The sequence below is a fragment of the Eretmochelys imbricata genome, chromosome 8 (assembly GCF_965152235.1).
Source record: "Eretmochelys imbricata isolate rEreImb1 chromosome 8, rEreImb1.hap1, whole genome shotgun sequence".
Classification (NCBI taxonomy): domain Eukaryota; kingdom Metazoa; phylum Chordata; order Testudines; family Cheloniidae; genus Eretmochelys; species Eretmochelys imbricata.
Window position 1 is genome coordinate 19,284,963 of NC_135579.1, and position 23,756 is coordinate 19,308,718.

Genomic DNA, 23,756 nt, shown 5'->3' on the forward strand with positions numbered 1-23,756 from the left:
AGCTGCGTGACCATAGCAATGTAATGTTCCACCTCCACTATGACAGCACTGGCTATCTTGCTGCCTCATGTTGCTGACTGATAAATGGAGCAAGTGCTGGTTTTAGGTCTGGAGGCAGATATTGTCCTATTTTTCCAGATGGAGGTTAGAGCGAAGAAGGCAGGGTGCCATCTGGAGGGAGAGTGGTCTTGCCTTGCAGGTGCACAGTAGGAAAACTATAGGTTTGAAATAAAAACATGTATATTATATATAGCATATGGGGTCCTTTGGAGCCCAGCTCATCATGTTATTAAGAGTCCTGACTTTCCAAAGGGTGCATTCTTCACAGCAGCATGAAGGTCCATAACAAGGTCCAGAGCAAGAATCTCTCAGACATTTAATTGGTTTTGGAATAATGGTTTATTTTATAGCTCAAGGGACAGCCAGTTTTTGCTTCCATTTATCTGAATGGCTTGGATTTTCCAGAGCTGTTGAAAATGATAAGCCCTTGAAAACTTGGGGGAAATTTTAGTGAGATGCTGTGATAGCAGACCTGCCAAACAACAGTTACAGACACCAGGGTGCACGCAGTGCACAGGTGAGACCAGAGTACAGAATTAAATTAGGACATATTTATCAAAAAGCAATATTTGGCTTCATATTGGACTTATTCTTTCCTAATACATTAATGTAGGGTTGGGAATGGGTATGGAGGTGTCTGGAAGGAAATGAGGCTTTGGGGAAACAGACTGAACTAGTTTGATGAATTCTAGGATCCTCAAAAGCAACAGAATGTCTCTTTTCCCAAAAGCCCTGAAGACTGGATAGATTTTAAACTACTCAAAACCATGTGGTATGAAGTACTTGCACTGTGTGCATGTGATCATGTTGCCCCATCATGGCTGATCTACAGGCAGGATAAGAGACCCATCACTATTACCAGCTGAAGGAGATCTCCAGGTGCAGAGGGCTATGTTTTTCTGATGCTAAAGAACCAGAGTTCTAGTCCTGCCTTCATGGAGTGGTGGCTGTGGATGTGTGAGATTTATCTGGAAATTGTGTCTATTATTTAAAGTATATGAATTCATTGCAATGTGAGTAGATGGCTTTCTGAGCCAAGTCTCCATCCCAGCCCAATGTGTAGGTCCTTGAGTATTCTTGTATTCAGGGACATCAATTATCAGACAAATTATACAAACCACATCACATTTTTTAAATATATATTTGTTCTTATTAGCATATCTATGACAGAGGTCTTTTAAAAGCAGAAATAATGCTTATGTCCATTTCAGTTAGTCCTAAAATACTTTAATTAACTGGCTAGTATGTATGTGCATCCATTATCTTCTACTCGATGAAATCAGAACTCATCAGCTATGTGTTATAGGCCCTGTATTTCTAACCTCTAACGGAGTAGTTCTCAACCAGGGGTCCAGGGCCCCCTAGGGGACCTTGAGCAGGTTTCAGGGAGGATTCCAAGCAGGCCAGCATTAGACTCACTGGTGCCCAGGGCAGAAAGCTGAAGCCCCACTGAATGGGGCTGAAGCCCAGGTCCCTGAGCCCACTCACAACCTGTAGGCTGAAGCTGAAGCCTGAGCAATGTAGCTTCATGGGGCCCCATGTCGCATGGGGCCCCAGGCAATTGCCCTGACACCCCTAACGCCGGCCCCGGCTTTTATATGCAGAAAACCAGTTAGTGCAGCACAGGTGGGCCGTGGAATTTTTATAGCATGAGGGTGAGTGGGGGAGGAGGGAGGACTCAGAAAGAAAAAGGTTGAGAACCTCTGCTCTAATGGTCATTCTTCTTTAGGAAGACACGGTGGGTGAGGCAATATCTTTTACGAGACCAACCTTTGTTGGTAAGAGAGACAAACTTTCACGCCACACAGAGCTCTTCTTCAGGTTCTTCAGTGCAAGAAGTGGGAGAGTTCCGCTTTTTTGTGTAAGAGCATGCAAGTTCTGTCCCCAGTTGTCACCATGAAGTTCCAAGTGTCCATGGTTGTGCATCATAGTGACATCTGAGATATTATAAGTGCCCGCTAATGTACATTTAAGAAACTCTATTTGTTATAATATCAAACTCTGATAATCCCAAAAGAAAAATGATATCTTTCATCTATATTCTGATGCCAGGCGAACAGGCTAAGAGGAAAGATACAGGATATGTATGTCTGGGGTAATGGCTTCAGTCCTTCGAGATAGAGCTCTCAAGTGGAATATGGTATGTGACTGCATGTGTGACACTGACAGACCCCAGTTGTCGTTGCGGTTGTCGTTGGCTGGCATCAAACTGGAGACCTCTAGTTAATGCATGAGCCTCTACTGCATGAGCTAAAGAACAAATCTTTCTTAGCCAAAGCTGTAGCAGGCTCATCAATCTCTCACTGGTCTAGCTGCCATTCGAGACAGAGTGGCACACTAAGCACGCATGGATTGCACATGCAAGAGCGTTTGCATGATTTGTATGTAATTGAAATATGTGTTTATTTTTTTTAAAAACTAAGAGAAAGTTGACATATTTCAGGGCTAACTCCACCTGTGACCCCTTCTCTAGTCTCTCTGAATGCACTTTCTCAGGTGTCAGGCCTTGTGCCCGGACTTTTTCTGGGCTGGAATTCCACGATTCTCCCACCCTTATATGAGAGTGCTCTGTATTTTAACCGTGCTTACCTCAAGAGGTCTGACTTGACTTGGTACCTGTGGTTCTCTCTTTTGGGAGGTTGTACCAGCAGTGAATATTGTGATCCCAAACTTTCTTCTTAAAACAAAGTATAGTTTGATTTTAACAGTAGGAAAAAAAACACATAAGAGAATGGGTTTTTAAAACAACAAAACTAGCTTAACTAGAGCCCAAAGTGGGCCTCTCTTACCCCAAACCCCAACCTCTGGAGTCTGGATTCACCTTGTCTCTCCTCACCCCCTCTGCCCTGCTTTAGGGAGTGTGTTTCTTTAAATCCAGTCTAAGTCCTCTGGTTTCCTGTGCATTCTGACCCTGGTTATATTGGTTTGGGTGGCTCAGCAGGAGGCGGGGGTACCATTATTAAGTAAGGAGTTGTGGATATTTGCTGGGGGGTGTTATCTGGGTTGTTGTCCTCCTTCCTGCCCAGGTGCATCTTTTCCCTGACAACCCTACTATTGACTCATGGTTGTGTGTCTCTCAATACGTCTCTCATCAGGAAGCACCACAATCACCCCACTCATGATACAATAGTCATAAATTAGTACAGGCGGCTCCACATCCATCACAATAGTAGTGAAAGATCATCATTTTTTTTGCACTTGGGAAGTGATTCATTCATGCTAATCTTTACTTATATAGCTGTGTGACTTGCGCGATACCAAAAAAAAAAAAAAAAAAAAAAAGGGAACATGCTTATGACAAACAAATGAGCACTATAGCAAGAGGCCTCACATATATATATGGGACCCTGAAGGGAAAACTCTCCATCATCCAGAATAGCCAAGTAAATCTCCAGGAATTCATGGAGAAACACACAAGGATTTTTTGCTACAGTAGCCAAAGCAATACCAAAGTGAGGAGACAAAGGATAGAGAGAAACTCTGAGGAAACTGAAGGGAGAGGGGCCATTATGCCTCATAAAAATGACTTCACCGCACATTAAGTGGTGGGGTCCATTGTCTGGCTTGTTGGAAAAGGTGCGTGACCCTTTAAGGGCTAGAGAGCCAGAGAGTTACTTTCGACTGCAGCGGCAGATCAGTGTGGGGACGCTGACCTCTCCCCCCTCCCAGGTGATTGGAACAGAGAGGGGAATATACAAGTCCATGGTGGTGCAGGAGAAGCCTTCTTCTGCCTGGATCACGCACAGCAGCATCCACCCTCCTTCCCTTGAAAGTGGTGACATACTGGGTTTTGTAAGGATTCACTGTGGGCATTGCACTAGTGCTCTTTTCTTGGGGGGCTGGGAAGGAATTTTTCCCTCACTACAGATTGGCCAAGGGAAAGTGGGTTTTTTTCATCGTCTCCACAGCAGGTTCAGGCTTAGTTGGGTGAACATGAAATGGGAATTAGGCTATGATGTCACAAGTCATTATATAAATGGGGGGCAGATGTCCAGTGCAGGTAGTTCATGGGGAAGGGATACAGTGATCAGACAAAATGGATTGGTAAAGGATTTAAAGGAGAAGTTCTTTAAAGGAGTGGAAACAGGGGAGTTCAGGGCTCCTATGACTGGTACAGCAGGGAGCCAGCTCCCCACCTCCTTTATTGCCACCCCCTTAACCCCTATTCGATGGGGAGGATGGGGAGGTTCCAGCAGTGGTTTGGCTGGGTACCAGAATGGATAAGGGGGAGGACTCACAGAAGTCCCCTGGGTACATATTGAATGATTATGAAATTACCTGCACCGTACACTTTTATCTGCCAGGTACTCCCAGACATTTAAGAATAAAGTTGCAACCTAATTAAATCATATCCAGTGTCTCCTGTCCATCTTCCGGGATAGCCAGACAATAGGCACAGGTTGCACTGATGAAGAGTTTTTTGAAACGGCTCTTGATGGAATCTTAATTCCATGTGAAAGCTCTTTATCACATTATGATGAGAACCAAGATGGCTGCTAACATTCCACTTATACTGTCAGGTGACCCTTCCATTACTTAAAATTGAAAGCGAGCACTATTTCTAAAAAGAAGAAACAAGCTAATGTCTTATATCAGTAAAGCCATAAAAAAAATCTGTGATTATGTTGTGGAAAATGCAACTTTTAACTCACCCAGCAACTTTTTATAGTAGCCACAAATTTGAATGGCTTTGCAACCCTGTGCACCGGAGTGCAACATTACTCACTTAAATTTTGCCTGGCTGCCCCAAATTTCAGTGAATAGCATTGCAATGCCACTCACATTTGGCACTTGTTTCTATTTTGTGTTTATGCACATGCATGTGTGTTTGTTTTATAGTTCTTGAAATGATGGCATCAAAATTGCACCTTGAAACAAACCGTGGGTGTAACTTCTGAACCAAAAAACCATGACTTTGTTATTGCCTTAAATAAAAGTTATGGTTAGAAAGGAGCCAGCAAAGGTGGAGACACTGGGTTGTTTATAAGGCTTGAAATAAAACTCATCATTCAGATTAAGGAAAACAAACAAAACTCCCATAAAATATACTTAAAGCAAGAAAGAGAGTCAGGAAACATTGTCATCGTTTAGTGTGTAATGACTTCAGGTATCTGTACGCCAGCATGTGAAAGTTTGAGACCTGTGCTTGAAATTTTCAGGGAGTCTCTGTCAAGCTGTTGCTTTTCCATAGACGGACAAAATTCAGGCCTGATGTTAAGCAAATTAAACTTAATGGAAAATATCCATCGACTTCAAAGAGCTTTGTATAGCCTCTTAGTGGAGGATCAACACGGGCCAAACTGGAAAGAAATAAGCAACTGCGCAAAACTAGTCTTTGTCCACTGGCGGAAAGGACTAAATCAGTCTGGAACATGTAGATTATTGCCATGCATTTTAGCATACTGCACCATGCTGGCCAGATACACAAAAATGATCAAGGACTAAACAAGTCTCATTTATTTGGAATAGCATCTTCCTGTAACTAATACCGATAGTTGCAGAACAGAGCAAGTTCAGCCAGTCACATAAATTTGTATAGTCCTGAATATAAATTACATGGAGGGGTAAGTTCACAAGTACAGATAAAACCAGACTTGACCCTACCCTTTGTTCATAACTTCAAATTAACCACTTTGTGGTGTTTGAAAATATTTTAATGTTTTTCATTTGTCTCTGCATCTTCTGACTCCAGATACGATCTGAAATACAAGGAGTGAGTGAATGACAAATCGCTTTCTTGCAATACTTTCCACATAGACAAAAACAAAAAAGACCAAATTCTGTTCTCTGTTACACTAGTATAAGTCAGTGTCAATAAAGTGAGTCTGGATTTAAACTCCTGGATTTAAACCCCCTGGAAAGGAGTCCAAAATTTGGCATTGGCTGTTTGACACCTTGGTGGAAAAGGTATTCATCCAAGATCTGAAGCTGTGCTGAGTATTTTAGTAACACAGCGGTTTGCTGTTGAGCTATTGGGAACGCCCAGCAATGACAGTGGGAGACAACCCTGAAAATAATCGTGGCAGCATGAGGGAAAGTGAGACTGTACATCAGAAGCTGCTTAGGGAGCCACAGGCACTGATCAAATAAAAGCCTGTCTCCCACCCAGGAAAAAAGGAAATGCATTGAGTGCTCTGATTTTGATTTCATGTCTCTCAATACCTGCATCCTGTCAATAAATTCAAGTTACAGGGAGATCTGTATGACACACATGTTTTCATCCTGTTTTTGGTCTAATCATTGGCAAAGAGTTGTCAGCATCTTCTCAGCATGAACTGTTAGAGCTGAGGCAGAGTCCAATGGCAAACTCTGCCTACTCATCAATGTGGATCCCTTAGGGAAGTTGGTATTGTGGCTGTTGGGGTTACAACCCAGTTTGGTTCTAGGGAGTTTTCATTTTCATTCACTGTAATACGATCCCTATTCATCCCCTGTCCCTACAATAAGGAACATTACATTCATTTTAAATATTAAAATACGTTTTTCTATATGAAAGGTGCATCAGTGTAAGTTCTATTTCTTCTCTGAAGGTTCTTTAGGGCTTCAGTGTTTCCATGGCACTGGCTGTATAATGGATTTAATGCCAGTATAGATTATAGGAAACTGCCCAGAGCAGAAAAAACATTAAATACCATAGAGATATGAGGTTTTCTTGCAACTCTGAAAGAGTGCACATCCAGCATTATCTCCTTTGTTACATTAACAATGTGCTCCATATTTGCAAGCTGAAGGTCTAACAATGCCCTTACAGCATGTGGAATATTATAAATCTGGAAAATACCCATTGAAACTCAACTCACATTACTGTTGGCCTTTAATTTGTGCCCACAGCATCCACACATGGGATTTATAGCACAGCCTGCTAGCGCTCCCTGCAGTTCACACCCCGCCCCCAGTGCGAACTGCGGGGCCATGTAGATGAGCCCTCAGTGCCCGCAATACATTGTAAAAGCTGTCAGTGTCAATGACCGTGACAAGCTGCCAACCCTCGGGCACGTGCCTAGCACATCAGCAGCACAGGCCAAGAGTGGGCCGGAGAGCTCTTTTGCAAGTGCTTCAGATTAAAACAGGCTCGTGTGGCTGGAATGGGGCGGTGATCTGATGGTATTGGGATAACTCAGATTGTTAACAGGGAGCTAATATACTCAAAGCAATGACAAAAACAAAGGCCATTAGGAGCGGTAAAGTAAATTGCCTCTGTACAACAGCAATCTATCAAGTGCCTTTTGCTGTGCTTTATGCTGTGAAGTTAATGGGTGAAATCCTGCCACCATCGAAGTCAATGGGAGTTTTGTTACAGACGGGAATAGGAGTGGGGTAGCCCCTTTAAATTTTGTGAGCTCTCTAGTGGCGCTCACCATGTTCTGTGTTTTAGATGCCTCCAGCATTCAGTAGAATAATAGGACTTGCATTGCATGTTTGTGTCTATTGAATAAAGATGGTTATTTGGGACCCAGCTATATCCAGTGACTTCTTCATATTATTTTTATTTAGAGCAAAAGACACAACAGCCATTAACTTAAGTGGGCCAGAATGTCACTCAGTTTTGTTTAGAACAGTGGATATCTGCAGTATAAAAGGGATAACATACAAAATAATGTGTAACATAAAAATGTTAAATATGCCTCTGATGGCTGAAGAATGGCATTAGTCACACTTTCACATTCATGTCCCTGGACTATCCAGTACAGTTGGTTGGCAAGTAATTAAAATTCTCTCTTCTGGCTCTTGGATGATTTGATCACTAACAGACTTGTATGTTTCTGTTTTGATGTCTCACCGAATCCTGGAGAACTCATGTAGTTTCAAAACAGAAAGAACTCAACATATAGCTGGCAAGCCTTAAAATTCTGCCAGTTTTGCCTTAGTTATCCTTATATTAATTTAGAGGAAATTATTTTTATGAAGCAGGGTGAACCTTTATTATGCTATTTGGGTTACATGCACTGTCATAGCAAAGGAACATGTATAACTTGTTGCGGTTCAATGACAAGACAGCACAGAGCTTTAAGCAAGCAAACAGGCTGGTCTGCCAACGGACTTCTGCCTGTCAGCTTTCCACCCTCTCCTTTATTCTTTTCTCTCCCCCCGCGCGTTACATTCTCCAACAGATAAAAGGAATACACTGGCTTTGTTTAACATTCTTATTTACCAATTTCTATCTACGCATTCCTTGCTCTCGGGCCTTGAGCCCAGTCCTGGGAGGCTTCCCACGGTTCATGTCATCTGGGTGAGATTCCAAGGTTCATGCCCTTGAGAGGAGGTGTGTGTGCACAGCTCCTATACAACACTCCGGGTGTGCCCTGAATGTTGCCAAGCGCATGAACCCTGTATGAATCCTACATATAACTTTTCATTTATGATCTAAAAATATATTATTAACAACTGCTTCAAATTACAAACCAGCACACGATCTAATAATTACTGCTCTAAAGTGACTGGACTACCGTGTAGCCACCTGATGATCAGGGTGGCTTAAACCCACCTTTGTACATTCCCCTGCTAAGCTGCAGGAATTCATTCAAAATTGGTGCAGCTGTGCAGAAAATGGGTGAAAATGGGTGAAAATGACAAAGGACTCATCCCAGGAACCACTTCCACCATGCTTTTAATCGCCAATGAAATTAGCACAAGTTGTTTATTTTTTAGGCCTCCCAACCTTGCCAGAGCATCTTAAATGAACAGATTTGATAGTAGTCAAATTGTATATTAGTGGAAGGCAGTTTCCCAAAATTAAGAAAAAGCTAGAGCTAGAGCTGTCTCCTCCTAGATTGCAATTCTGTAGCGTGTTCTGTGCAGCTGAACTCTGCCTAAATGTTTGTACAAGGAGTTCCTGAGTTTACTGGACCTCTGAGTAATGCCCGTAATAACCTCAGTTACAACTGTAGCAAGTAAGGAGGCTGAGGTAATATCATATCTGATTACTTCCCCTTTCTTGCACTTCACTTTACTCTCTCGCTGACACACAAGCCAGAGTTCAGTCCTTCTAGGGCTAAGATTTAATATTATATGACGTTACACTTCTGAGGGAGAAAGACATACAATTTCTTAACAAATAACATTTAATAAGTATAAACAATCTACAAGCAATATTAGGATTAGTTATGACTATTTCTTTCAAACCCCTATTATGTGGTAGCCATTTGATGTTCCTAACCAAAACTTCCACACCTGTTGCTATTACAAAACATTGAAGAAACAAGTACCTTGTACCCACACACATACACACACTTCCCTCCAGCTTTCTCATGGAGCGAGTCCTGCGTGCAGTTCAAAACATTCGTCTCTTGAAATTCCTACAACTAGAGATGGGTATCAGCTCCACCGTCTGCTCCCACCTCCTCTGCATCTCTTCAGCAACAACAGTCCCAGACTCTCACAACTGGTGGTAACTTCCAGTCTCCTTCGCTGGTCCTTCATCTGGTTCTCCCTTTTATTGCTTCTTCTCTGGCTTGGAAGATACGATTAATTTGTTCATGAGACTGGCAGAATGTCTTACCTATTTGTTGGTATCTATTGTTATGCATGCTCATATGGGTGTCTGGAGGCTGGTATAAATGCAGATCTGGATTACTCTATGTGGGACATAATTATATCTTTAAACAGTGCCTTTCATTCTGAAGGATCTCAAAGCTTAAACTGAGCTATTCAGACAGTACACAAGGATTACTTCTTCCACTGCTGCAATGCAGCTCCCTATGGACGTGCTGATTCTAGAGTACGTGGCATATCTGTAACATTTTTGCATTTCATTATGAACTCAAAACCAAGCCCGTCTCACAGAAAACTTTACTGGGATGGCAAATATTTTTGAGAAAAAATGTAAGATAAACCAAGCCAGTAATGGGGCCCAGACTGATGAAAACATTCAAATCCCAAATGTTTATAGTTTCTGGTACAAAAAAGCCCTTAAATGAGATGGGAATCTAAGATATGGGGACAGAAGTGTCATCTGCATAGGGCATTGAGACTTCACATTCCCTGACAGATGGTGCAAAAATAACAGCTTTATTTCTATTAATTCATTATTAATTATTATTATTAATTTGTATAACAATAGTGCCTAGAAGGCCCAACCAAAGTTGGGGTCCCATTGTGCTAGGCAGTGTACAAACACAGAGTAAGATACTGTTCATGCCCCATGGAACTTACAATGTAAATAAACAACACAGAGAAGCAAAGTGATTTATCCACTGTCACACAGCAGATTAGCGGAAGAGCTGGGACTAGAACCCAGGTCTTTTGAGTCCCAGTTCAGAGCCTATCCACCAGACTACAGCAGGGCATATTTATTATGTAGCCACACAGAAATAGCTAAAGTTTTCATGCAAAAACTGGGAGGTTTGGACAGCTCTACGCAATTCTCAGCTCTCCCTGCTCTCTTGACTCTCTTTCCATTGTCTCTCCTTCCCCCGTGTCAGGTTTTTAATCTTCTGTCTTTTTTTATTTTGTTTTGTTGTAAGGGTGGAACATGCACGTGCTTGGTGGGGGAGAGATGGGCTATTAGGGAGCACTGGAAAAAGCAAGGCTGTGTTGGTCCTTCCAGTCACTGAAGTGGAGAAGGCTGCAGGTTGTCAGGCACTGAAGTAATGCATTCTCATGATGCCTTCTGACTCCAGGCTGGAAAGGAACCAGCTGTTTGTGATATTGAGCACTGAGCCCGTGCTGTTGGCAATCATCTGGGCTCAAGTGAGGCTAGCTAAGCTTTGCTTTGGGGATTGTATGCAATGGGCTGTAGTACAGATCTGGAGCTGGTGGAGACAGGACCAGTACAGATACATTACACAAAGTCCTGAAAAAAACTAGCCTGCTGCTGTACAGGAGCTAAGTGGGTCACTTGAGAAAGAGCAGTCGGGCATTCTATTAGGGAGAGAACAGGGTTGCTTGTGATATTTCTCTTACAAGAAGGCTCTAGGGCAAGAGCTGTGCTCTAGATAATGCCAAGCGAGAATATACTGTGGAGAAGACATCCGCTGGGGGAAGGGAAGAGATGCAGCTCCAGATCACAGTCGGCAGAACAGATGCTGCCATGGGACAAAATGAGGCCAAGCAGAATTCATTTCAAGAGATGGTCGCAATAGCTACAGAAGAAACCCATGTGCTTATTAAGTTTCACAGGATGCTTCATATTTTAATGTGTGTAACTCAACATGTTGCATAATTTAATCAAGCAAGCCACATCCTACCCTTAAATGAGATGGGAATCTAAGATATGGGGACAGAAGTGTCATCTGCATAGGGCATTGAGACTTCACATTCTGTGACAGATGATGCCTTACTCTCTAAAAGTAATATAAGCACTACGTCTATTGTTGCATCATGCCGAGGAATTTCTCTCTCTCCCCCCCACCCCATCTATCCTGGCATTTGCTGTGACACTAATAGCTGTGGGCCAGTGGTGATTTCAGTTAACTAAAGCTGGTATTTGATTAATGCTAAAATGAAAATGCTGCAAATACTCTCTCTGCAAAGATGCTGCTTAATTCCCATAGAATAGAATCTGGTCCAGCGAATCTTCCAGGCGACCTTAGTGCTAAATGACTTTCCTGGTAACCTTTCAGCAGGGAAAGAGAGTGTGGACAATCATGTTGACCTAGACGTAGACTGTGATATAGGTGACAGCCAGGCATATGCCATCACACAGACAAACCAGAACATTCCTGTGACTCGTTAGTAAAAGAAAAAGTTATATGTCATGGCTGTGATGCATCAAATATATACAATCCTATATAATAAATGCATAAAATGGACAGTGGAGAGGGAACCAGGGTAAGTCTTTAAGGAGGAGGGAGGATGTGATTGTACTTCTCTGCATGGCATGCTGCGGTCTTCTGAACAAACTGGAGTTGGGAGGTGAGGAACTCAGGAGATTCATAGAGATAGGAGCGGGAGCATTTGAGGCACGGAGGGACACACGCATGCAGGATCAGTTTAGCAGAGTAACTGTTGAGGGTGTTTGCTGGATGTTGATGATTTTGTGGAGGAGGTAGCAGGTAGTCTTGCTGAGTTTAGTGTAAAGTGCAAGACAGAACGCAGGTCTATAGATGACTGCAAACTAAGTTTGCAGACCTGACAGGCAAAAAGCACGAGTAAAAAGGAGACAGGATTTGGCTCAGCTGGAGAAATGACTGAGGGAATAGATCTTGCTCAATGAAAAGCTGTCCAAAAAGGCAACATTCAAAAGAAAAAAGTCAGGTGTTGATATATTCACTGTGTATGTGTATGTTTGAGGTGTATTAAACCTTTTTTAGATTCGGCTTTTACAGTCTGTTTTATTAAAGCAAAAAATCATTCATTACTGAGATACTAGTGCAGCCTTAACACAGCAGCACCAGAGATGCCACTCCTAATTAGGGTGATAATACAGAGCTAATGATTTATTTTGAAACAACAAAGAATTATATAATTGAGTGACTGGACTCTAACCTCTTACTCACACAATAAATAAAAGACCTAGTGGTTAGGCTCATTTGCTATGCCATTACATTTCTGCACCTGTACTGCATTCAGGGAACATCCAGCCTGGCTTTAATACAAAGCCTTAATTAGAAGTCTCATTAGCTTTCAGGGATCAGCTGAAATGTTAAAGGCCGGACAACAACACTGAGTAAATGGGTGTCTTTTAGAAAATTATCTTATGATCTTATTAAATAGAAAAATCAATGCTTTGTTGAATTTTTTCTTAACCTTGCTACACGGAAGGAGACACTAAATAAGCTCTATAATTTAGGATCTAAACCAAGAGAGTCTATAGGTCTCTAAATAACCTCAGCTATATGAATTTGGGCTAAAGTTTAAAGTCTTCCCTGTGGCTTTAGGCACTGAAAAGGGGAGAAGCAATGGATAAGGCACAGGGCTGGGAATCAGGAAATCCATATTCTATTCCTTTTACTGCCATTGATGTACTGTTTGACCTTGGGCAAGTCTCTTCACCGCTGTTTTTCCTCCTACCCTTTGTCTGACTTGACTGGTTAGTCTGTAAACTCTTTAGAATGTCTCTTACCATGTGAGTGACAGAGCTGGCCTTACCATGAGGTGAGCTGAGGTGGCCGCCTCAGGTGCCAGACTGTGGTGGGGCGTGCCACTAGGACCCAGAGTGTAGAAAATTGTGTCTGCTGCTTGTGCATATGTATTCTCTCTGCTCGAGATGCACAGAGATGGTGGAGTGCTGTGCTGGAGGAAGGAGGGCACAAGAGACATAACAGGCAGGCAGGAGAAAAGGTGAGAGGGAATAACAGAAAGCAGCAGGAGCTGCAGGGAGGGAGAGGAGGAGGAGCCTCTTATGTACCTCTCTAGCACCCCCAGGAGCCTGGACTGATTAATACCAGCTTCTCAGGGAGCTTCCTGTTTCCTGCTGCTTCCCTGAACTCACTTGAGGAGAACAGGCAGTCAACTGAAGTAGTCGGAGCCAGTTAGGCCCTTAAGACGCTGATACCTTCCCTCACTCAGGCCTTGCTACCAGCCTGCTTATTTGTCCCTTTCAACTGAGTGTTGAGAGCCACTCTAGCTGGCACAGAACAGCAGTCATGAGTGAAAGAAGAAAACGTCCCTCTGGGGCAGCATTCAGAAAAAGAAAGAAAGCAAAGGAAGCTTTTCTATCTAAGCAGGAAGGAGCTCTCCTGAGATACATAGACACAATTGTTCACGGTGAGCCTTGCAGCCCCAGTGTGGATGTAAGTGGTGAGGAGATGCCTGATCTTCCAGTTAGTCAGATTGCAAGTGACCTAGCAGCTACTTGAGCATCCATTTCTCCATCTCAAATGGATGTAACCATGCACATTCCTGAAGAAAAGTGTAGATCAGAGAAAAGTGTGGTGGGGACACAAGAAACAGCTACTGCTGAGTTTAGTTCCTTAAGTCTAGATGATCCAGGACTGTGGCCCCACTTGAGCAGTAGCCTGAGGGATTTCCTTGTACTGCATGGGCCACAGCAAGTGAAAAAGTCCATGTTCCCCAAAGACAATGAAAATAGAAGTTTCCATCCAACACATTACTGGCGTGAAATCCCCAATGGTGACAAAGTGGAGAGGCCACGGCTTATGTATTCAAAAACCCAGAATGCTGCATACTGTTTTTGTTGCAAACTCTTCCAGTCTAATGTTCCAGCCACATTGGGTTCCACAGGAACAAAGGACTGGAAAAAATCTGGCTAGAAATCTGGCATGCCATGAGAAGGCAGCAAATCACCAGAGAGCATACCATAGGTGGAAAGAGCTTGAGATGAGACTAAGGTTAAAGGCCACCATAGATCAGCATCAAGAGAAGATTGCATCAGAGTCTCTAGTGGCAAAATGTTCTGAAAAGGCTCATTGCCATTGTGAGAATGCTTGCTACCCAAAACCTAGCACTGCATGGCACTTCAGATCAGCTGTATGTGCCAAACAATGGAAACTTCCTTAAAATTGTGGAGCTGATGGCTGAGTTTGATGCTGTACTCAAGGAGCATCTAAGAAGAGTCACCACCCAAGAAATGTACACATAACACTACCTTGGAAAATCAATTCAAAATGAGATCATATAGTTACTGGCAACAAAAGGCAAACAGAAGATTGTGGCAGATCTGAAGTCAGCAAGATATTACTCTGTTATTTTGGACTGCACACCTGACATCAGCCTTACGGAACAAATGACCTTAATGGTGCGTTTTGTAACAACAACAGAACCAAGTGAAAATGTCCCTGCAATGGTGACTGTCAGAGAGCATTTTCTAGAATTTATTGACATTGATGATACTACAGGAGCTGGTATCATAAATGTGCTTCTTAAAAAGCTGGAAGATATGGGAATTGCGATAGCTGACATGAGAGGTCAGGGCTACAATAATGGTGCCAATATGAGAGGAAAGAACAGAGGAGTGCAGACACGGATCCGAGAGTTAAACCCTCGAGCTTTTTTTGTCCCATGCAGTTCTCATTCATTGAACTTGGTGGTCAGTGATGCAGCATCAGCTTCTAGTGAGGCTGCTGAATTTTTTTAATTTAATTCAAAGCATCTATGCATTTTTCTCTGCATCAACTCATCGATGGCAAATTTTGAAGCAACATCTGGGAACATCCTCTCTAACACTGAAACCACTGAGTGCCACATGATGGGAAAGTCGAGTGGAGGCGATAAAGCCTATCAAACACCAAATTGGGAAAATAGATGATGCCACAGTTGCCATTATGGAGGATAATGCTATGACAGGAACTCTTCGTGGGAGAACAGTGGCAGAGGGAAAAGGAATCACCAGAAACATACATAACTTCAAATTCTGTGTGGCTTAGTGTTGTGGCATGACAAACTGTTTGAAATAAATGCTGTAAGCAAGAGACTCCAAGGTGTTGACCTTGATGTATCTGGAGCAATGGAACAACTGGACAAAGCAAAGTCATACCTACAATCTTACCGGTCAGATGAGGGATTTCAAAACGTTCTGAAGAGTGCACAGAAGTTGGCAGAGGAACTTCACACTGAAGATATTTTCCCACCCATTCAAGAATACAGGAGTCACTGAAGAAGAAGACATTTTGATTACAAGGCACAGGATAATCTCATAAGAGACCCCAAACAACAATTCAAAGCTGAATTCTTTAACCAGGTGCTCGATTGTGCAATACAGTCAGTTGAAGAACATTTCATGCAGCTCAAGGAACACAGCAGTATATTTAGGATGTTGTATGATATTCCAAAACTCCTCACTATACCTGAACAAGACCTACACCAGCAATGCAGGGCACTAGAGACAGTGTTGACACATGATGACATGCGCGATATTGATGCGAGTGATTTAGGTGATGAACCGAAAGCCCTTTCAAGATACATTTCAGCAGGATCAACTCCAAAGGCTGTTCTGGAATATATGTTCACAAATAAGATGACCACCCTCTTTCCAAATGCTTTTGTTGCTCTGCGCATACTTCTAACACTTCCTGTAACAGTTGCCAGTGCAGAACGCTGCTTCTCCAAGCTGAAGTTAATTAAAAAACATCTACGCTCCACAATGACACAGGAGAGGCTGGTCGGCCTTGCAACCATCTCAACAGAACATGAGCTGGACCAGACTGTGGACCTTCAGGAAGCAGTTCAAATCTTTGCAACCAAGAAGGCACGGAAAGCACCACTTTGATTATTCAAACAGATAATGCCAATGTTTACTATGCGGACAAGAAAAGTTACATTTGCTGTTCAGGCGTTTGAAAGTTAAGTGTTACTTAAAATTTTTGAACAGGCATTTTAAGTTGTTAGTTCTCCTTTATTGGGGTAGGTAGCAGAGCAGTACCATAAGAGTAGAACAGGAAGAAGGCAGAATTGAGACCTTTCAAAGTTTTGGCCCAAGTGAGGGGGTATAGGGACGTCATTTGACCTCCCCGCCTCAGGTGCCAAAATGTCGTGGGCCAGCCCTGTCAGTGTGCAAAACTTAGTTTAGTGAAGCCCTTTATCTTGGCTACCATAAGGGAAATAATAAAAAGTATGAGCTATGCAAAGAGCAGTTTCTGGTTGCGACAGGTTTAACACAGCACAGATGGATGCTCACCTCGTAGGATTGCTGTCTGAGGACTTTGAGGGTTGAGCATTCCTGGTTCAGGTCTCAAAAGCAGTAACATGGAGGCTACCCATGTCTGGGTGACTGCTAAATAGTGAATTTCACTCTTGTCCATGGCAGACAAACACACCAGAAATTGCTTAAACAATAAATTCCTTTCAATGCTCTTCCACGCATTAAAAATACCCCCACAAAATGAAACATCTTGAGCAACCAAAGATTACAGTTTCAAAGGGTGATGGAATTCAATCCAGATATAATCACTCATGCTGTCAAGCATGCTAGGCTCAAATTTGATCTGCCTTACAAACCCAGTGAAAAACATCTTCTAGACTTCAAGGATCTGAATTTGAAACCAGCTTCAGCCTGCAACACTATAGATTAAATTATATGTGCTCTTTTGTACCGACAATTGTTTGCTGTCTGCAAACCAGGGCCAAGATTTTCAAAACGAGCTGCCTAAAGTTATGATCCTAAATTCCTATTTAGGAAGTTATATAAGTAACCTGGTTTTTTAAAGTGTTGAGCATCCAGTAGCTGTCACTGACTGTACTTCCACCAGATACCAACCAGATTACAGGCTGTAGCTCCAATGAGAGCTGGTGGGTGAAATCAGAGCACTGGCAGTTAGATAGCTAAGTGATCTGAATTATGGGCGCAATTAAAATTGGACACACAAAGGGAACACAGTTTGCAATATCTGTTACTAAATATCTTTTCTTTTTGAAATCCATCACTCTGCAACACAACTATGTATGAGGAAAAAACACCTCACTCCTAAAAGTCATGAACTGAGAGGGAAGGGTATTTTTTTTCCAGGCGGGGGTGGAGGGGGGAGAGAAGATACAAATATGTCAGAGGTCATCCAAAAATCACACTAAAAATAACAATGATTTTACATTCAGAAGACACATCTTTCATCTGTACTTAAGGAATCCTAAATACCAATTCAGACAGGCTAATATGCTGTACTTAATTTGTAATGAAAGAGGTGCTGGGGCTTAAGCAATTAAGTTCTGGGGCTCAAGTAGGTTTTTTAGATTCATAACTGATGCAGGAAGCCCAGAGGTGCTGGGGCTATGAACTGCCAAGCCTATCGGTGCTGGGGCTCAGCCCTGGCACAAATTAAGCACTACCAATCTATCCTAAATGTTGAGATTATTTTGGTTAATTAATGAGCAAATGGGATAGATCCAAAAAGAAGAACTGCAGGTTCTGTATGTCTACTACCAGGGGAAAAATGCATTGTTGAAAAGCGCTTGAAATTTCTCTCTCTTGTCACTTGGTGACCCAGGCTGGGGGACTGAGCCATGCTTTCCTTTCTGCCTCTGGTAATAAAGGCTGGGATTATTCTCCTGGCTTCTGACTGAGACCTTATTATTGCAGGGCAGCTGTCATCCTGAGACAGTTCATGTTCAATTTGACAGATTATGCAATCGCCCTGGTTCTGACATAATTACAGTATATTTGAGAAACTGGAAACACACAGCTGCAAGAATATTTGATAGGGGAAAAATTATTTCTGAAGGGGGAAAAAGAAACCTGACTTGAACCTCCTGGAACCAAACTGCATTCATTTTTGATGCATCCCTGGCTCTTTCTTGCAACTCTTCTTCATGAGCTTCTCTTTTGGGTATTTTTCTCAGCGTAGTGCTTATGAGCTTAGGCTTGTTGATAAGCCTCAGAACTAGACTCTTCCATTTAGAGACAGAACAGATGCAGCAGAAGGGAACCTCCATAGCAGAAATGAGGCTGAATTTGCATAAGCAGCTCTGCAGCAGAGCCAACGCTTCTCAGCGGCAAATGGACACTACCTGCAAAATCTCTCTTTCCTGATGTGCTATCTTCATTTAGGCTTCTAGCACGGTTAGCATTGGAAAAATCTCTCCTCCGCTATGGCCAAGGAGCACACAGTGCAGTTGAGAAGGGGAGACCTTTCGTACTCCTCAATCCTCTGGGCTGTCCCTCACTATAATGCTGTGCAAAGTGTAGGCTACTGTAAAGTGAGGCTGGCTGCCAATGGCCCCAAGAAGCCCATGCAGCGGTGACATTCGCAGGTTGTAGGGAGATCACAGCCAGGCATCCTTAACTTGAGGGCGATGTGGAGGGTGTGTAGCAGTGTTAGCTCTGAGAGAGGTATGGCCCTCCTGTGGCAGGCTAAGTGGACATAGGGAATGGGCCAATACTGCTATAAAGCACACTGAGGTACTTACATGGAAGGCCCCAGACAAATGCTGTGTGTTCCTAAAAGGATAAGGTAAGCAGGTCTAGAAAAGGCATGCGGTAGCCAAGAGCCGCACTACCTCTGAGGCGCTGAACACAAGGAACCCAGATTTTCCATGGGCATCTGAAAAATGGTCTGAACATTAATTCACCGGATAATCTATAAATCTTTAGGATACACTGGTCTGCCAAACTGCTTCTCCTGTATATTATACTCTACATAATAAGGATGATTTTAACTGGGAAGCCTCTCTAGGACTGTGTGTGATGTTACACCCCATAATAATATGCTTATGAATGTATATATGACATAACTGGAATATGTTTTATGCTACATATGCCATGTAACATATCTCTGTGAAGGTTATGATCTACTGAATATATTCATCCTATCTGTATGCATACCGTGACACTGTGAACTTGGGTTCTTCAGAAACCCCCAAATTTTACTATTTGTATTGATGTTTTTTCTGTCTCAGAGACTAGAATAATGCAAGAGCTGGTCTTCTCACCATTTTATTATTTTGATATTTATATCACAGGAACCCCAGAAGCCCTGACTAGAATTGGGACCCCAACTGAGCTAAGCACTGTACAAACACAGACGTGGTCCCTGCCCCAAGGAGTATGCAATCTAAGAAGACAAATGAGTCATGAATATTCCATGAAGTGTGGAATATATTCACTTTAAATATCCATTTTTTGCAAGCTTGTACATACATAAATCTGTTTCTTCTTTCTCTATTGCCACTATTGGGAACTGAAATACTATGGATACCATATGAGCACTGTCACACCAATAATGTGTCTTATGGGAGCACAAAATAACAGCTCCTGCTACAACCAATGACAGAAATGCACTCTAAAAGGCAAAATGAGATTGCAGTGCACAATTCCATGTGCTGCTTCATCGCCCCAGTTATGAAGATGTCATTAATTACCCAGCAACTGGGACAGTTTTATAGACATAGCACCTGTACACACTTAAGAATGGATTTGAGATCAGCTGGGGAGCTAATTCTGCTGCTAACAGCTCTTTCTTGAGCATAGAGCTTGTGTTGTCTTCAATTAGTGCACAGAGTACTACTATTCACAAAGACAAATTGCATGAGAATGTATGGAAATAATTCTGCTGGATCTATGGGTTTGGAGACTGTGGTAATACCCGCTAGAATAATATGGAGACATAAGAAGAATGAACAGCTTGATTATTATGAGGCAAAGAGGAAAGAAAAGTTGTATTGTCTGTCTAGTGGCTCGGACTGGGAACTGGGAACTTAGACTCCTGGGTTCTATTTAGATAGGTGCCCAAACTGGAACCTGTCATGCATCCTCTCCCATCTTCCCCAACTCTGCACTTTAGCAAGGGGTGGGTTTATTTCATCCTCTTTCTAGTTTACCAGAAAATAACTGTCCCAGTTTTTTGATCTTGACTCCATCTCTGACTCATTACTTGACTTCATGCAAATAGTTTACAGCCATATTTTCAAAAGTTGCTAGTAATTTTGGTCACGTCAATCTGTCTTTTAGCGCTCAGCATGAGACAACTTAGGTCTGATTTTCAGAAGCAGTGGAAAAATGAAAACCTGTTTTTGTGAAAAATCTCAAAAGGCCAACGCTGTTTTCGTTCTAAAGTGTTTGAAATGGACCTATCTTTTCTATTTAAAAATTGTTTTCATGATTTGTTACCCCAGTGTTGTTTTCAAGTATTTTATTGAAAACTGTCACATCTACTGTAATTTTCCATTTGCCAAACTCAGTTTTTGATAAACAAAAAATTACACTATTTCAATAATATTTTATACTGATTTTGACCCCCCCCCAAAAAAAGAATTTTTTGTTTTTCCACACAAAAAAGTCAATTGAAACGAAGAGGGCATTAAAAGACAAACTTCTGGGTTTCAAAAATTTTGACCAGCTCCAGCAAAAAGCCCCTGCAGATCACGTAGATTTCAACTGGAGCTGCAGCTGCTCAGCATCAATGGAAATTAAGTGTCTCAAGTTAGACACCCAAAATTAGTGGCCACTGTTCAAAATGTTGACTGTGACAGGATGAGGTCCCCTCCCAGCCTCCACAGACTTGGAGACATTCGGCTGTATCTTTACACTTCCTCTTCCTATCACCTTACTGATCCACATGCTGTATTATTTACAGTTATCATTTCCCCTCAGTTCTCTACCAAAAACAAGTTCTCTCCACCCAGCTCTTCCTTTCTGTGCCTTTTTTAACTTTCTGGGTTAATTAGCCTTGTAGCTTTCTCTCACCCACCCCCTATCTATCAATAAAGCACAATTTTGCCCCTCACATTTACCCTGGGGTAATTTAATTGGTGATCAGGGTTCTGGGATAGCCGTAGTTGCTCAGCACTCTATTGCATTGATCTTAACATTTCTGTACCTCAGTTTCTCCATTTGTCTCAGTGTAATGTTTACCAACCTCTCATGAGGTGCTATTCACTTATGAATATATGTAATGTATGAATGGTTGGTTATACAGAAAGCATTTTGAGTTCCTCAGATGCACCTGTTATGATTGTTAAAAGTTAGTATTAAAACCCCTGTTCTGACCCAGTCTGTCTAGGCTAAAGATTCCCAGCATGAGTTTGATCAGTTGTCCAGCACTTGAATTGAGAATCCCTAGGTCAGATCCAAGGAGAGCTGACAAACAAAACTTCAAGCTGAATTATATGGGCCAGAGGTTCCTATTTTGGGCCAAAGTCTTGGTCTTCTCAGCTAACAGCAGTTCTTTCAAGTGTTTTGGAGGGAATAGGGGGCAGATGGAAAAACTCATGACCTGGCTGACCTTGGTAAAACTTTCCCTGGGATTCTACAAGACTTGTTTTTGCCAGCAAAACTACCTCACATCTTATCCTCTTGCCTATACAGTATGGGAACTGCTGTCAGACTTTGCTACGTAAGGGATTAATTTGAACCACTGAATTGCAAATATGAACACAACATACTATGTGATTTTGTGTAGTGTGTGGGGGTGGGGGTGAGGTGAGGGAATAGCTAGTGATTTACTACACACACTAAATCTCGCTCATTTATTTCATTTACCCATTACATCTGGATTCTGAAAACATGACCAGATCTTTGACTATCAGCCTTTTGTCTGGTAGACAAGTGGTTTTTCCTTTTCTGAACTTAGCAGAATGCTGTGCTAAGAAACAATCAGCATAAGAGCAGTGCTAACACAGAATAATGTGCCATCCTTTACTTTAAAAAATACTGCAATATTCACTTCATTATTCTAGAGTAATAGTCCAGAACAATGCAGTAATGCTATCTATGTAAGCTGTACAATTTGGAACAATAGACTTCCCCCCCCCTTTTGAATGAGCCCTCACTCCTCAACATCAGTGAGCTGGAAAGGGAAACTATGTGGAGACAGTGGAATAACTATGTGGGAGAGGAGAGGAAGAACAAAATTGCTCTTTAGTGACTCCTTCTGGCTAACCAAGTAGTACCTTCACTGTTTGAAAGACAGATCAGATGGACTTCAGGAGAATATGATAATAAGGGAAGACCCAAGTCAATAAAGAGCAAAGACACAACATGCTGTCAGTACAAAGTGTCTCACCCACATTGCTTATAAAAGCTCTAAACTGAACTTAAACAGCCATAGGTAAATGTTACTTGTGAAAGCCTGAGTGGTGAATGCTGATCATACTGAAGTTTTTACAGATTCTGTGATTGCCTTGTATTGGGTATACATGAAGATGCATTTATCTTTCTTTCAGTCTTCAGACTTTAGACATAACTCACAGGCTTTACGGTCAGAAGGGAACATCATCTAGTCTGACCTTTTTCACATTGCAGGCCACAGAACCTCACCCTCCCACTCCTGTAATAGATCCCCAACCTGTAGCTGAGCTCACATAACATGTTGTCCTAATTTCAAGTTGTCCTGCAGAAGGTAATTGAGTTTAATCTTTTATTTAGCTGTTAAGGGTCCATTTCAGGAGAAGTTTGTTCTTTATTTCCCATGTCTTAGTTTCATCAACCTGTTGGTTATTTTTAATATATTCAATTTTTAGTCGAACAGCTGGTAACAGAGATTAAAAGAGCCCTTAACATGATTATTTTGACTTGACTACGTTTATTACCCCTTTGATTCCTGTGTGGTCCTTTGAAGTACAGTATCTTCAGTGTTGCAAGAGTGATTTCTCATCCCTGTGACATCCCTAATTTTCATGGTTTCGTTTTTTGGAAATGACTTATTTATCAATTATTATTTTGTGAGATCCACTTTAGACTCTGCAAACCCTTTCTTCTTCTTAATGCACTGGCAGAATGTTAAATCCACTGGAATGTGATAACCCTGGAAACCACATGTCATTTGGGGGATGAACTCTTGTCAGTGTCATGCTTGGATGAACAAGTGAGCATTTCTCTTTTCTGGTCTAACCTACATTTGGGAGAAACACCAGCCAGACTAACATCTCATGGCAAGTCAGGAGGCAAGCTTGCTTGTCCTTATTTTTAATCCTTCCACAACAAACGTTTGTGTCAGCAGGAGACTAAATACAAGAAATGTTTCTTTTTAAAAATTGTGGCTTCACATGAAGGACTAATCACAGCTGCCAAAGCTAAAGTACATTTGTGTGTATGCTTTTGCCAACGCATTTCAGCCTTGAACCACAACCTCTTTTCTATCTGCCAATGCATCTCAATCTTTTTCTGTGATATGCTATAGTATCTTGTCCCTCAGAGTTCTGCCAGTTAACCTTAAATCTAATTTACAGCAATTTTCGTCATTAAATTTCTGGAAATTTCTTTAAAAAAATTCAATCCTAATCCACATGTGCATTGTAAAGCTATAATAGTATCAAGGGATTCTAACAACATGGATGACACCTGGGAGCAAAACTTGAGATGCTTATGAGGAAGTCTCCAGAACCCCATACTGAAGTAACAGCCTTTATATACACAATGGGCCTCTTTA